The 15,315-nt window shown below is 43.0% G+C and overlaps 1 protein-coding gene and 1 long non-coding RNA gene across 3 annotated transcripts in view; one reads left to right on the top strand and one right to left on the bottom strand.

The window, feature by feature from the left end:
- Positions 1 to 15,315, bottom strand: part of asap2a (ArfGAP with SH3 domain, ankyrin repeat and PH domain 2a) — a 61,765-nt gene that overhangs the window by 44,628 nt on the left and 1,822 nt on the right. The window lies entirely within an intron of this gene.
- Positions 2,567 to 4,510, top strand: LOC133488151 (uncharacterized). Its single transcript, XR_009791570.1, has 3 exons — positions 2,567 to 2,649; positions 2,804 to 3,233; positions 3,951 to 4,510. It is a non-coding gene; the product is annotated as an uncharacterized LOC133488151 (long non-coding RNA).

The following is a 15,315-nucleotide window of genomic DNA, read 5'->3' on the forward strand; positions in this document are numbered from 1 at the left end:
TTTCAACGGAATTGTATGATTTATAATTTATACCCAACAGTCTAGTCTCTTCATTTTGTCGTGCTCCTCTTGGCTGCACTGCTTCCAGTATAATGTATGTGGATATTGGATTATTTATTTTTTAGCCTCTATGCGCTGCCAATGTCAAGCTAATCTCCCCAGAGCCTTCAGAATCTTTTTTTTTTCTTTTTTTTAGCCTGACTACGATGTCATGTCTTACAACATGCTACGCAATGAAAGCCCAGGTCCTAAAGGCAAGGGCTGCCACGGAGTTTTGGAGAAGATACGCAAGGACAGAGCAGATGTTACAGCACAATACCATCGTCCTCGGTACATTGAACTGTTTGAAACTTTTTACTGGATCCATCTCCTGTAAACATACCCTCAGCGCTAGGTACTGTACCATGAAATGTTTCGCATAGAAACCCTTAAGGGTTTGTCAGTGTCAAGTACAACTGCACAATATTAAGTTTGAGCATCGTCATGTACTTGTGCTTAATAGTCGCATCGCAGAGTCTGCTGCAATGATGATGTACTGTAAAATACAGTGAATCAACTTTAATATTAAACGGGACCAACAGAGGGACCTGTTTGGACATGCTAATAGAAAGAATGTACACGCTGCATTTCCTATTTCGCTGTTCCTGTTTTGCGCGAGGTGCGTTTAGGGGCACTGCGTAAATAGGAGTGAATGTGTTATTTCGTAATACCGTACATAATTGTAAAAATGGATTACAATGATGGCACGGTGGGCGACTGGTTCGAACATCTGCCTCACAGTTCTGAGGACCGGGGTTCAAATCCCGGCCCCGCCTGTGTGGAGTTTGCATGTTCTCCCCGTGGCTGTGTGGGTTTTCTCTGGGCACTCCGGTTTCCTCCCACATCCCAAATACATGCATGGTAGGTTGATTGGAAACTCTGAATTGCCCTTAGGTGTGAATGTGAGCGAGAATGGTTGTTTCTATGTGCCCTGCGATTGGCTGCCAACTAGTTCAGGGTGTACCCCACCTCTCGCCCGAAGATACCTGAGATAGGCTCCAGCAGCCCGCGACGCGAGTGAGGATAAGCGGTAAAAGAAAATGGATGGATGGATGGATGGATGGATTACGAATAAATTTTTATTATTTGTATCAGAATGCTTTAGTTAAAACACAGTCCGATCACACTGTGATAATATGGAATTTATTTTGTTTCGTGATATATGAATAGATAAATTATTTTGTTAATATAGTCAGCCAGAGCTGTGAGAAATGCAATTATTGTCCTTTTACCATCATTCCTGTCATACTGTGTTGCCTGTTTTTCTTTGCACATGAAAGACAAAAGTCCTGTTTTTGTTTTAATTCCTCATTTTAAAAAAAACACCATTTAAGCAACACGTTTTTCCTGATGTTTTTTTTTTATTGTAGGGTGAAAGCTGCAGCTGGCTGCTCGTGTGGACTGAATGGGTGACAACAATGGGGAAATGAAATGCCAGTATTTTAAGGGAAAAAGCCCGACAGCAACATATTTCTAAAAAAAAAAATAAGTAAATTTAAAAAAAAATAAAAATAAATATGAACGAGTTCATTTTTGGACTGGTGAACTTAGCTCAGAATTTTGAATTATGAACTATGAACTGAACCAGTTCGTTTTTGGAATGATGAACTCAACTTTGAACTCGTGGAAAGCGTTGACAAATTAACTTTCCCAACGCTGATCCTGTATTATTTTACATCACAATATATTTTGTAGGTTTAAAAAACAAATAAATAAAATAAATCGCAACCCCCCCCCCAATATCATGCAGCCCTCGTATCAAGGTCTTTAGTTTAGTTGTTTAGTTATCAGGTCCATAGTTATTTAAATGTATCATCTACCTTCTAGTAGTACGTTACAGTTCCTCAACAAGCACTATAAAGAGCGCAGCAGCTCCAGGGCCGGTCGTAAGCTGCCAAAAGTCACGCTGGGGTGTCAACATCAGCTGCAGTGTGACGACAAAACAAAATTTCATGTTCACTGCTGAGGCGTTTCGAATTTTACAAGGTTAAGGGACCTGGGAGGGCCATTTGTTTGTTTTTCCCAGGCGACTGAGGCATTTCCACCTAATCTTTTCCATCATTCTAGGCAAAACTGAGTTATGAGCACAAGAGCATCCTGTTAAATGATGAGATGCAAAGTCAGTAGAGATCTGATGGTGCCTTGTTCACCTTGAGTGAGTAGTTCATAAAGTTGATAAAGCATCAAGCGGCTCATGAAAGCACATATGACGGGACCAAATGTGCAGCATTTGTGAAGGGGAAACAGTTTACCTCACCTTGGAAATTCACTTTGGCTATTTCACATGAACATATGCGTAAACCCCAGGATGTCAGAGCAGTAGTGGGAGCGGTTACAGCAATCTTAAATGGAGCATGACAGCGTTCGGCTTAGTTGGAAGGGAAATTGTGTGTGCACGTCGGCTTCTACTCACCTGCAATATCAAGCAGCATTTACAGTCTAAAGAACAGGGAGGAGACCAGAGCACTACAATTTGCAGCTTCTTTGCAATAGTTGACTGATTCAGTCTTCAAAAGCAATAATCTCCATCCATCCGTCCATTGCCTATCCCAAGTCGCCCTTGGTCCCATATTGCTCTGGACTTCGTTACCGGACTACCTCCTTCTGAAGGTAATTCTGTCATTCTCATCATTGTCGATCGTTTTTCCAAATTTCTCCATTACATACCTCTCCCCAAACTACCATCCACCTTCGAAACTACTGACCTCCTTGTCCAGCATGTCTTTAGATTCCACTGTATTCCCATCGATATTGTCTCTGACAGAGGTCATCAGTTCTCATCCCCGGTGTGGAAGGAATTCTGTAAAGCGGTGGGCGCACCAGCCAGCTTGTCATCGGGATATCATTCGCAGACCAACGGCCAGACAGAGCGGGCAAACCAATCCCTGGAATCAGCCCTCCGTCGTGTTGCCGCACGCAACCCCTCCTCCTGGAGCTCATTCCTCCCGTGGATTGAGTACGCCCACAACTCCCTCACCAGTTCTGCTACCAGTATGTCCCCATTCATGGCTTGCTATGGTTACCAACCGCCATTGTTCAAGGAGCAGGAGCGGGCAGTGGCAGTCCCCGCAGTCAAGGACCATCTCCAGCGGATCCAGGCTGTATGGAATGACGTCCGTGCGGCATTGACCCGGTCCGCCGCACGCAACAAACAGCTCGCGGACCGTCATCGCTCCCCAACGCCCGAATACAAGGTGGGCCAATCTCTCTGGCTTTCTTCTCACGACCTCCCACTTCAGACTGAATCCCGTAAGCTCACTCCCAGTTTCATTGGTCCTTTCCCGATTACCAAAATCATCAATCCCGCTTCCGTCCGGTTGAAGCTTCCACTGTCTTTGAAAATTCACCCAACCTTCCACCTCTCGTTGCTTAAGCCTGTCTCTACCTGCGCCCTGAGCCCTCCGGCCCCCTCCACCCCACCGAATTTTTGACAACCATCCGGCGTTCACGGTGTCGAGCATCCTCGACGTGAGGCCTAGGAGGTTCCAGTACCTAGTCGACTGGGAAGGGTATGGGCCGGAGGAGCGGTCGTGGATTTCCCGGTAGCTAATACTCGATCATACCCTTTTGGACGACTTCTACGCGGCTCACCCGGGGAAGCCTGGCAGGATGCCTGGAGGCGTCCGTTGAGAGGGGGGTACTGTCATATACTGCCTGCAGTTCCATTATTGTAGCCGGGAGGGCGCTTTGCATTCTCTCTCTCTCTCTCTCTCTCTCTCTCTCCCCTACCGTCTCTGTTTCCAGCACCTGTCTCCAATCAGCCTTATCACCACCGGTATGTAAAACTTCCTGTTCCAGGAAATCCTCACCGAAGTATTGCAGTTACTTTCAGTGGTACCACGGCTCATTTACCTCCCGTAAGTCACCCTATTCCTCGTTCCCTTTTTGACTCTTGTGTCTCCTTGTTCCAGTGTGTCCCCCCCTGTGTTCCTGATCCACGTAATTCCTGCCGCCAAGCCAGCCGCCTGTCCTCACCACTGCCTGCCACCTGTCCACACCGCCGCCTGCCAACCCACCTAGGACCACCGCCATTACCTTTCATCAATAAACTAGTCATCCTTTCACATCTGCCTCCGACTGCTCTTGGATCCAGCCACTCTCTATTTGTGTCAAAATTATAAATATACACCACTGTATTTCAATAGTAGAGGCCAGTAGTTGTAAAATTAAATATATTTGTCATTTCAATCGGAGCTCACTTTAAGGGGAAGACCAAAGAGGTGGTAATTACAATAATCTAAACGGGATGTAACCATCTTCTGAACGAGGATTCCGACACTGTTAGGGTTGAGTGATGGTTTATATTGCAGAGATGGAAGTATGGCGGTCGGATAATGTTATTGATGTGGGTTTGGAATGACAAGGCGCTGTCGAGGACGACACCCAGACTATTAACCTTAAGGGAGGGGGAAACAGAGGTGTTGTCAATGGTGAAGGTGATGTTTGGCGAGGATGGATTTGGATGCCGATGAAGACAATCTCAGTTTTGTCACTGTTGAGTTTGAGAAAATTGAAGGAAAACCAGGATTTGATTTCCTGGAGACAGGCACGGGAGATGAGGCTGGGAAGGTGTAGGTGGGTTTGGATGAAAGGTAGAGCTGGGTGCAGTCTGTGTAGCAGTAGAAGTGGATGTTGTATTTGTGAAATAAAGTGGGAGGAGGTAAATCATGAACAGAATGGACCAAGGATTAAGCCCTGGGAACACCACAGCAGAGGGGCGATGGATAGGTTCAAACATATTGCTATTAGTGGTGTAACGATTCATTCATTATATTGACTTATATTTCTACGATCCAATTGGATCAATCTGTCCTTGGCTAGTTAGCCTTCTGGATGAAAATATATTGATTGAAATCATTTTAAAAGGCATTTAAGCATTATCCATCCATCCATTTTCTGTACCGCTTATCCTCACTAGGGTCACTGGCGTGCTGGAGGCTATCCCAGCTATCTTCGGGCGAGAGGCGGGGTACACCCTGAACCGGTCGCCAGCCAATCGCAGGGCACATATAAACAAACAACAATTCGCACTCACATTCACACCTACGGGCAATTTAGAGTCTTCAATCAACCTACCATGCATGTTTTTGGAATGTGGGAGGAAACCGGAGTACCCGGAGAAAATCATGCAAACTCCACACAGACAGGGTCGGGATTTGAACCCCAGTACTCAGAACTGTGAGGCAGATGTGCTAACCAGTCGGTCTCCGTGCCATATTATTATTATTATTTGCCATAATGGTTATTTATTATTTGCTCATTTACTTATATCCATAATTAATTTGACTTGATATCTTTACAAAAAGCAAAAGGAATTTAGAAAATTTCACCTGCACTGTCCAGTATTCACAGTCCCACTGGTTGAATTATTGGTTCAAAAGTTACTGAATCAATTTCCAAACACTGAATCGTTACGGATTGTATAGTTCTAGCTAAAACAATAACGTCCTTGAATCGAATCGGCAACCACGAATCGTGATACGAATCGCATCGCTCCCAAAACGAATCGTTACACCCCTAATTGCTATATATTCTCATCGTATTGTTATCTTGCCGTGTAAACTTCAAATGTCATATTTTGAGTTACCACAATAATTCTGAATTCCTCAAATGTCTTCACTTTACTATATAATTGCATCTGCACATTTTGGTCAGGTGTCAATTGTGACAAATTCATTCAGATTGCTCAAAGAGCCTCCTCTGAGTTTATGTTCAACATTCTCCCCACATAGAAGAATTCTGGACCACATCTTTGAGAGAGAAAGTGGCAACAGGACAACACATCTTATAAGGAGTCACCCTCCCACTCATTCACTTATAAAACAGCCCTAAGAGTTGTCCGGACGACAAATCAATGGTGGAGTTCATTATTGAAGATGCACGGCCCATCAGAGGACAATAGCCAGCAACAGAGGCTGTCTCAGGGAATCTGGGAGAGGACAGACTGATGGATGAGGAGCGCATCACGTGCTTTTGACCCCCCGAATGCCGCAAGTGTCCAATCCCCTAAAATCTTTGTAGGCCAATATGCAGGTGGTCTCCCCGAATCTCGTTCACCATGATCAAACTGAGCATTTGAACTTTTCTGATAAACCTCTGTTTAAGATTGTGGATTTGCACTGATTGGGTCAAGACTAACTTGAAAGATCCACAGAGAGAACTGCTGCATCATAACGAAGGCCTTGATAGAGTGCGTCTCTGCATGATAACGCAAACCCTGCAGCAGGAGTCCCTAAGGGCTGTTGCAATGACTCTTATTTCAAACCAAGACCCCCCCAGGAATTACTGACTACCACACAATAAACTAGAAGTGTTTAGGCAATAATCAGTCAACAGCAAGACAAAAGAGCAGCTCACCCCTCACTTTAAAGCTGTGTTAAAACTTTCAAGGTTTGGTTTGAATAAAACTACGTAGTGCAATTCATTTGGTCAAGTATGAACTGTGAACACGATCTAAACTGCATTTGGCACCAAATAAGTAGACTGAGATTGTTTGACCTGGTGGTCTCTGTCTGCATGCCACAGACCTCTGGTCCGGTTTAGACATGTGATACGCAATTTTGAACCCCTTCATAAAATTTACCCAATCTAAAACAAAAATAGTCGCAATTAACCTTCTTCTAATACATAAAAGGACAAAGACATTTCCCAGGCAGAAATATCTTTAACACCAGAGTCAAAACTGTTACCCTTACCCAGGATTTTGTATAAATCACAAGTCTCGTTTTTTTTTTTTTTAAAGTATATTTTTTTAACACGGTGTTGGAGGTTAACGTATGGCTGAAGCCAGACACAAGCACTGTGCTAATCCTGCCAGAATCCCACTGCAATTACAGGGAGCATTAAGCTTCTTAGGAGGTACACTCAAGACTGGCCATATCTGTTCACTTGGGACCAACTGACCATTTAGGCAATATGTGTGAGTGCTTGTCCATCCATCCATGTGTCTCTAAGGCTATTAGATGTGGATTTCCCTGCGCATTGATAATCCATGTGTCTGAACTCCATGTTGAAACTTTCGTCTGGGCCACCTGTTCCTTGCCAGCAGCTGCTGTTCCCAGCATGGCCAGGACCGTTCCCGCCAAACATAGGAGGGGGAGGAACTGAGCTGTAGAAAGCCCAGAAACAACACAAGATGACAGACCAACACATGGACAAAACGCACGAGAGAACACTTGCCACCTCATGTCATCACATTGGCCATAACATGGATTGTGTTAAATGAGACATTTAAGCACCCGGTAGTGGTGAACAAGAATAACAGTCATGTACTGCAGAGAGTTATTAAGTGTGGCCAACTGGCAAGGTAATATCACAGAAGATGCAGGCCAGAATCACGAAAGGAAATCAAGTGGTAGCCTGATTGTGGGTTCATTGTGGCTACAAAAGGATAATAGGCTAAACACGCGCGCAGCAGGAGCTCATAAACTGCTCTATGAACTCTCGAGTTCATAGCTACTTGCTTTTTAACGAGGCTCATTACATTGCTATGTCCAACCATCTGGAATCTGAAAGGCTGGTATGGCATTCGCAGCCAGTGGCAGCAGTTGCCTAAATGATGCTGGGAATACCATCACCATTCCCAGAGGCATTCCACAATAATCCAGCAACAAAATCAACAGCAAGGCAACTTGTTTGACCATTACATAGTTAGCATGCTGCTGTGAAACACCCTTGCAGGATGAAATGATAGCCAGCTGGAGGACTGACTATGCTTGCCTTCAGAAGTCCACCCAACATCACTCGCAGCTATGACACAGACAGATGACTTAACAATAAATAAACTTACCAAGGCAATTAAGACAAAGAAATAGGGACATCAAGTGGGAAAGTGGAAAGATTTAAGGTGAATATTCCATTTTGGTAAAGATTAACAATCGTTGCAGTGTTACAATTTGATGTGGCCACAGGCAACTTTCTATTCACTGAATTATTGATTTGAAGGATTAGGTGCAAGAGATCAGGTATCTATAGACACCTACTGGAACTAGCATTTTAACACAGCTGAAAAAAATATGAAGAAAGTCAAGAAAGTCTGCATCACAAGGACTGTACCGTCAGGCAACTATAATTTACTAAATATAAATTTATAGTTTGCAGCTGGGTGGAGAAGGCAGTGCGATCAAAGGGCTAAAGTATGGATTGTCATGAATGAATTAGTGAGGACTGTTTTGCAGCAACAAACCTGTATACTGAACACTCCTTTGCAAGTCTTTAGCTCATATCAGATCATTTCATATGGATGAAGTCACAGGAGAGGGTTGCTGTAGTTGGCAGACACTTGGTCTTGTACATTTTACAGCGACACCCTGACTTTCTATTCCCATCATAAGATCATCGTTAATGCTTCAGAGTTAATACCCCAGAGAGGAAGTTAGACCCATTGTTGAGAAATTCCATCCTGAACGTTGCATATAAACATTTTATTAAAGTCAAAATCTGCATGGCCAGAAAACCTTTCAATGCCCTGTCATCAGGCTGAAGTAAAGGTGGATGCACATGGGAACGCAGGATGTGTCAAGGACAAAATATGTCTTTAGTGTATGACTTTGGGTGTTACTCTGCCCGACAACATTCAGTCACTGGGGCAAGCCTCAAGGCCTCTTTATACTCCCGCGCCCCCATTGGATCACCTGAGCGACGCATTGGGCTGCGCGGCCCCTATGCAAAACCTGACGCGAACATGGCGCAAATTGTCGCCGCGCGCAGAATGCCGCAGAGATCATCTCTTGTGATTGGTCCGTTTTAGTCACATGCTGTGATGACGTACTCAGCTTTCCCCTTGGTTCCATATACCACAGACGCTGCCGCCTTCTTGATTGAGTTTGCAGTATAATTAAACGTGTCAACTGGTCATCTAGGTCCATTTGTTCTAGCAGACGCTGTTCCACGGTCGCCCTTGTTGTTGCTTTGTTCCGGAAAGGAAAGTAAAAACGGCTACTGGAAATGGCCATAAAATGCAGATGACAATCCACCCTGTAGTGTCCTAGCCAATACCACCCATAGCGACACCCCCGACTTGGAGGAGAACTGCAGCACATTTTCAAAACAGCGCGCGTGGGTTGCGCTCGGGTATAAAGGCGAACAAGTATAACGAAGCCTTCAGAGAGATATTCCCCAAGTTCAGGTAGGAGCATTTTTAACAAGATCAATAATTCACGAGGGGGTCAACTCAGCTCCCGGGACTATTGTTGACTCCTCCTTCTACTGGTGCTTGTGGGGTCACATACAGTGGGTACGGAAAGTTTTCAGACCCCCTTAAATTTTTCACTCTTTGTTATATTGCAGCCATTTGCTCAAAAGGGTGCTTCAACTGGGTCTGAATATTTATGGCTGTGAGATATTTCAGTTTTTCTTTTTTAATAAATCTGCAAACATTTCAATAATTCTGTTTTTCTCTGTCAATATGGGGTGCTGTGTGTACATTAATGTGGAAAAAATGAACTTAAATGATTTTAGCAAATGGCTGCAATAAAAACAAGAGTGACATTTTTTTAAGGGGGTCTGAATACTTTCTGTGCCCACTGTATTTGACATAGAAAGCTCAGAACACAACAGGCTTTGTGTTTAACTGTTCAATAGCAACTGACAGAAACTGACCCAAAAAAACCTAGAAATCTCACCCAGGGACTGTTTATACAGCACCGTTTATTGTTAATTAAAAAAGGATGAAAACTACAGTTTGACCATTCATTTTTCAAAACATTTGAAAACGGATCTGAAAGTAGAAGTTGTATTGCTACTTCACAAAGTGCTGTCACTCACTGCTGGCCGGGCATGGATATTAGTGTTTTCAGAGATTTTTTGCTGGTTAGTCTGAATGGGAATCATGTGGCCAACACTGTCAAACATAAAACTAGAAAAAAAGCATTCATGTTTTTTCAAAGTCACTCTTGTTGGTTTAATTAAGTAAAACTCCACTGGTAGTACAATTAAGAGTGCCGAAGTACTGATTTCTTCAGTCAACCAAACATTGTGTGTGACAAAGTGCATACATGACTGGCTTAGGTCTACGTCATGCATATGCAAGTGTAGAGAAAGCAGGCTATGGTACAGTATCTTGGCATGACATCACAACATATGTTGAGACTGTCTATTTACAGAATTATAAAAGCATAGCACTGACACTCAATACATTTAATTGGGTCCACATGATAACATGACTAAACAACAAATACTGTTGCCGTTTTCAGCTATTCATCTACAAACGTCTTTTGCATTTCAACGGAAAACCTCTAACTCTTGTGAGAAAATGTCCCTAAGAACAAGTTGATTGGTTTCCAAACAGGCCATCACTTATCTGATTGTACATCATTATGATAACAGCTGTGAAAAGTGTGGAGACAGAAAAGTCACACTTTACAGAAGCACAAAGGGGGTCGTGACAAAAAGTCCAACATCCTCTTACTGGATAAACAGGTTTTTACCACCCTGGTTTTACAAGAACCAGCACACACAAGCGCAAACATGCAAAAGCCACGCGCGCGCACACACACACACACACACACACTAATAAGCATTTGTTTAAGACTACGAGCCTAATTAATCATGTGCTGGGTCACTTGGGTGCCAATTGGGTATGAACAAATACTGTACATAAAAACTCGAGAGGTTGCTTTAAATCGAGCAACCCAATGAGTACAAGGGATATTTTATAGAACTTTGGATTTAGTACTGCACAATATGTAATTTCCAAACATTATGTTGTGGCTATAATGTGTTATTATATTAATTGTTGTGTTCTGACCAAGCAGGAACCATATTTCCACAATGAGAAACTACATCAACCAATGCAAATATGTGAACAAACACATTTTGTGTCTGAGCGAAGACTGGAGATGTGTGGCGTGAGATCTATTTATTTTAATAAAGTCTGGTTTTCTGGCACATTGAGGACAGAAAGTAGCATCCCAGAGGTAAGATCCTGCCTGCCCTAATTGCTCCACTTGCTGCACAACTTCTACCTGCCACGTCCATTCAAAGCAAACTGAATGTTGAAAGCCATCTGGTACAGCAGATTTATGCATTAATCCAATGGCACAAACCAACTAATCTCCTTTGTTAACAAAGTGCACCCTAAGAAAAACCTTTGTGGAAACCAAACAGACGCATTGTCATCACTTAAAGGATCTGCCTTCCTTTAAGCTAAATCAAGAAGGCTGAAACTAAGTTGAGCGCAATCATCTTTAGATTACTGCTTTAAAGCTCACATTAAGAAAATAGTCAATATAAAATTAAGCGCCAAGCCAAAAGAGGCAATCTTTCGAAATGATGTCACTCCATAGAACACCGCTATCAGCTCGTCCTCAACTGTCAGCTAAAGGGTGAAAAGCAAGACAGAGGATGCCTAATATACAATGTAATAGAAACTATTTTCAACTGCTAGACCGACACAATCTCATGAGATTGCACCAAACAACTAGAAAAGCTAGTACGTAGACATCCAGAATGTATCCCATTGGTCATCTTCCAGTTGTTTATGAGTCTGTATCCAGGCATCCATTTTCTATAGCGCTTGTCCTCATTAGGGTCTCTTGTGACAGGGTATGCCCTGGACTGGTCGCCACCAAATCACAGGGCACATATAGACAAACAACAGTTAAAAAAAAAAATAGGACAATTTAGTGTTTAATGAGCCTAACATGCATGTTTTAGGAATCAACCAATCACTCAAATTTTATTTAGATAGCACTTTTCATACATAAAACATGCAACGCAAAGTGCTTCACAGAGATAAAAACAGACACTTAAAATAACAAGAAATATACAAAAACCACCCCTCCCATCCCCACATACTGTATAAATGTAAACACTCATAAGAATACACATACACGCACACACACAAACACAGCACCTATTGTCTAGTAATACAGAGATATGCCCAGGCACTGAGGATTCTGGGTGAGGAAAGACATACATCCATCCATCCATCCATCCATCCATCCATTTTCTGAGCCGCTTCTCCTCACTAGGGTCGCGGGCGTGCTGGAGCCTATCCCAGCTATCATCGGGCAGGAGGCGGGGTAAACCCTGAACTGGTTGCCAGCCAATTGCAGGGCACATACATACAAACAAACAAAGAACCATTCGCACTCACATTCACACCTACGGGCAATTTAGAGTTGTCAATTAACCTACCATGCATGTTTTTGGGATGTGGGGGAAAACCGGAGTGCCCGGAGAAAACCCACGCAGGCATGGGGAAAACATGCAAACTCCACACAAGCGGGGCCGGGGATTGAACCCCGGTCCTCAGAACTGTGAGGCAGATGTGCTAACAAACCACAGTAGATGCAAGCGTTCCCCAAGCACTGCGCCATTTCATTGCCACCACAGGATGAACCGAGGGCAAACATTAAGGCTTTGTGTTGGCACTGGCAGGTCAATGTCAAACAACAATAACAGAACAACAGTTGAGCAGAGTCAACAGCGACGCACTCAAACAAAGCTGCCCACTTCCATTCAAACTAGTCCACGAGCTAGCAATAATGTCATTCCAATTTCACACACTCAAATGAGACATTTTCCTCAAAGCAGAGCTGAAATGACCCCCAAAGGAGATGAATTATATACCAGCAGCACTGGTACATAGCCAGGTGATGATGTCAGCGGGGCACCCGACAGACTGAGCAGGTGTCTGTCGATGTAAAAATACAAATTAACTGAGGTGTGGCGGCTCAGACAGCTTAAGGTGAAGTTGACACGGAGCCCAGATGTGGCTTAGCCTTAGGTTTATATATAAAAAAAAAAAAAAACTAGAGCAATATCTTCTCTCAATGGGACTGTTTATACAATGGGAAGGTGGAATGCCCCAAGCATAGTTGAAAAAAAATCATATATACTGTATGTCCCATTAGGGGAAAACAAATCTGAATTGACCTGCAGTGTCAACATAGCCTAATAGTGTTTTACTGATTTCACCTTAAAATATTAACAGTGGTTTACCTGTTTTTATATTTGTACAACAGTGAAGAATTTTATAATAGCAACAGTTTGACGCTGGTTCATTCATTTTTCCATTACTTCCCATGTCTGTATAGATTCTCAGTCATCCTGGTAATCAATGATCATTTTAAAAAAATATATGAAAATTTGGAACTGAACCCTTATGGATTAACAACCAAGAAGATTCAAGTTTTGTTGATTATTTCCTATGGAAAAAAATGGTTGCAAAAGCCAAAAAAATGGAAGATGAACGTTTCCCTGGAGTAGGTTGTGTTCTTTCTCAGAGGCTCCTCTGCAGTTTGCTTGTTTTCAGGTCAAACATTTGCAGAGAGAACGCAACCAACTCACCCACGTCACCTGACGTCTTAAAGAGGCAGAGACGCACCAACACACATATACAGTACATACACACACTGCCAACCCGCTCATGTGGGACATTCTATTTTTACCACTAGGGTTGGGCGAGGCTCTATGCTGTGCAACACACAAAGTCGGGAAACTCTAACAAGGGAGAGGGACGCCGACTGGGAACAAAACGGAAGCCCTCCTGCAGAAAGCCTGCATGTTATCAAGGACTAGCGCAAAAGTGCTCCTCTGTGTAGACACACAGAGTGTAATGCAACCGTCAAATGGACAGCGGCATCATATTTGCACACTAGGGATCTCGTTAAGTCAATACAGAACACTCACAGCCCAGTGTGCAAGTGTGTATGCAAAGCATCCATTTCTTTGAATGTCATGTACACTCAGTGAAGTACACCTGCACTCTAATGAGATCCAGCACAAGAAATCTGCCTTTACAAAGATTATATTGTTCACTTTTGATTGACACACATTCATATGTAAAACAATAATAATGGCTGTTATTAATTTCCTTCGAATGTATTAAAACATGGTTTCCAGAAACATGCATATTAGGTTCAGTGAATACTTTAAATTGCTCATATGTGAGTGTGAATGGTTGTTTGTCTACATGTGCCCTGCGATTGGCTAGCGACCAGTCCAGGGTGTACCCCGCCTCTTGCCCAAAGTCAGCTGGGATAGGCTCCAGCCCACCCGGCAACCTAATGATGACAAGCGATATAGAAAACAGATGAATCTATTCAAGATGCTCAGTCACCATTCCCGCCATCTCTAATAAATGAGCATTACATATTATACATGTCGGATAGCATATCTACTCATATAGTGGCCATGGGTGTTCATTTACTAAAATGCGATGTAGTATGTGTTTATTAGAGATGGCTGGGTGGATGGATGGATGGATGGATGGAGTTGGGTGGGTGGACTGATGGATGGCTGGAGAGCGTGCCATGAGATTTTCTCGTATAAAATATGTGCCTCGGCTTGATAAAGATTGGGAAACAACGGACTTTTCACTATACAGTAGTGCTGGGCGAAATGGCCCAAATTTGATATCACGATTTCCCCCCCCCCCCCTCCTAATGTCGACAATCGAAAACAATCGTTATTTTATTAAGGTTGATAAATGCATAAAACCGCACCAGACCAAATGTATTCACAGCAGGTTTATTTAACAATTATAAATATCACAAATAAATACATAGATTACTTTTACATTTGTTCCCTTAAAATTGCATTTATGGACTGCAGATCTGCCAATCTATAGAAATATACTTCCATAACAATTTGTTAATTAATAAATTACGGCATCCATATTTGCTTTTTAATGTATTTCTTAGGGTTTGGCACTGTTGTAGGTGTTAATCACTTAACCCTTAGGTGGCAGCAATGCAATTAAACATGCCCAGTCTGCCAGAAATCAAGAAGAAGGAAAAGAAGAAGAGAAAGAAGAAGCAGCAGCAGCATGATGTCATGTCGAATGAATAAAATGTGGTGTCTGTAAATAATGTGAATTCAAAAAGAAATACAAGACCGATTCTTGAGAATGCCACATTGAGCAAACACAACTGCACCAGTAGCTCAGACAGAAATGGCGGCCCACTGTGAAACTATTCGCGTGATCGTTCACACAACGAAGCTAGCTGCTTAATGCTCATGTAAACGAGCCCCTGAAGCACTTTCTATCTTGTCCGTGAGCGGCAAACTACTATCTTGTCATCTTCCTGTTCACGGAGCAAACACAAAAACACAAGCACTTCAACTGCCACCACGATCGTTACGCGGCATGGGGCATTGTTTTGTTTACGTTACAGGAGCGGCACTCTTTAACGTGATATATACAGTACATTATTACATGCACGCACTCGATAACGTGCTTCATCTTAAGGTGGTTTTACACAGATATGCTCACTTGCTCCCTAGTCGCAAGCATGTCCTCTATGTTCTCTCCACGCAATGAGCGGGGCA

The sequence above is a fragment of the Phyllopteryx taeniolatus genome, chromosome 13, assembly GCF_024500385.1.
Source record: "Phyllopteryx taeniolatus isolate TA_2022b chromosome 13, UOR_Ptae_1.2, whole genome shotgun sequence".
In the NCBI taxonomy this organism is placed as follows: domain Eukaryota; kingdom Metazoa; phylum Chordata; class Actinopteri; order Syngnathiformes; family Syngnathidae; genus Phyllopteryx; species Phyllopteryx taeniolatus.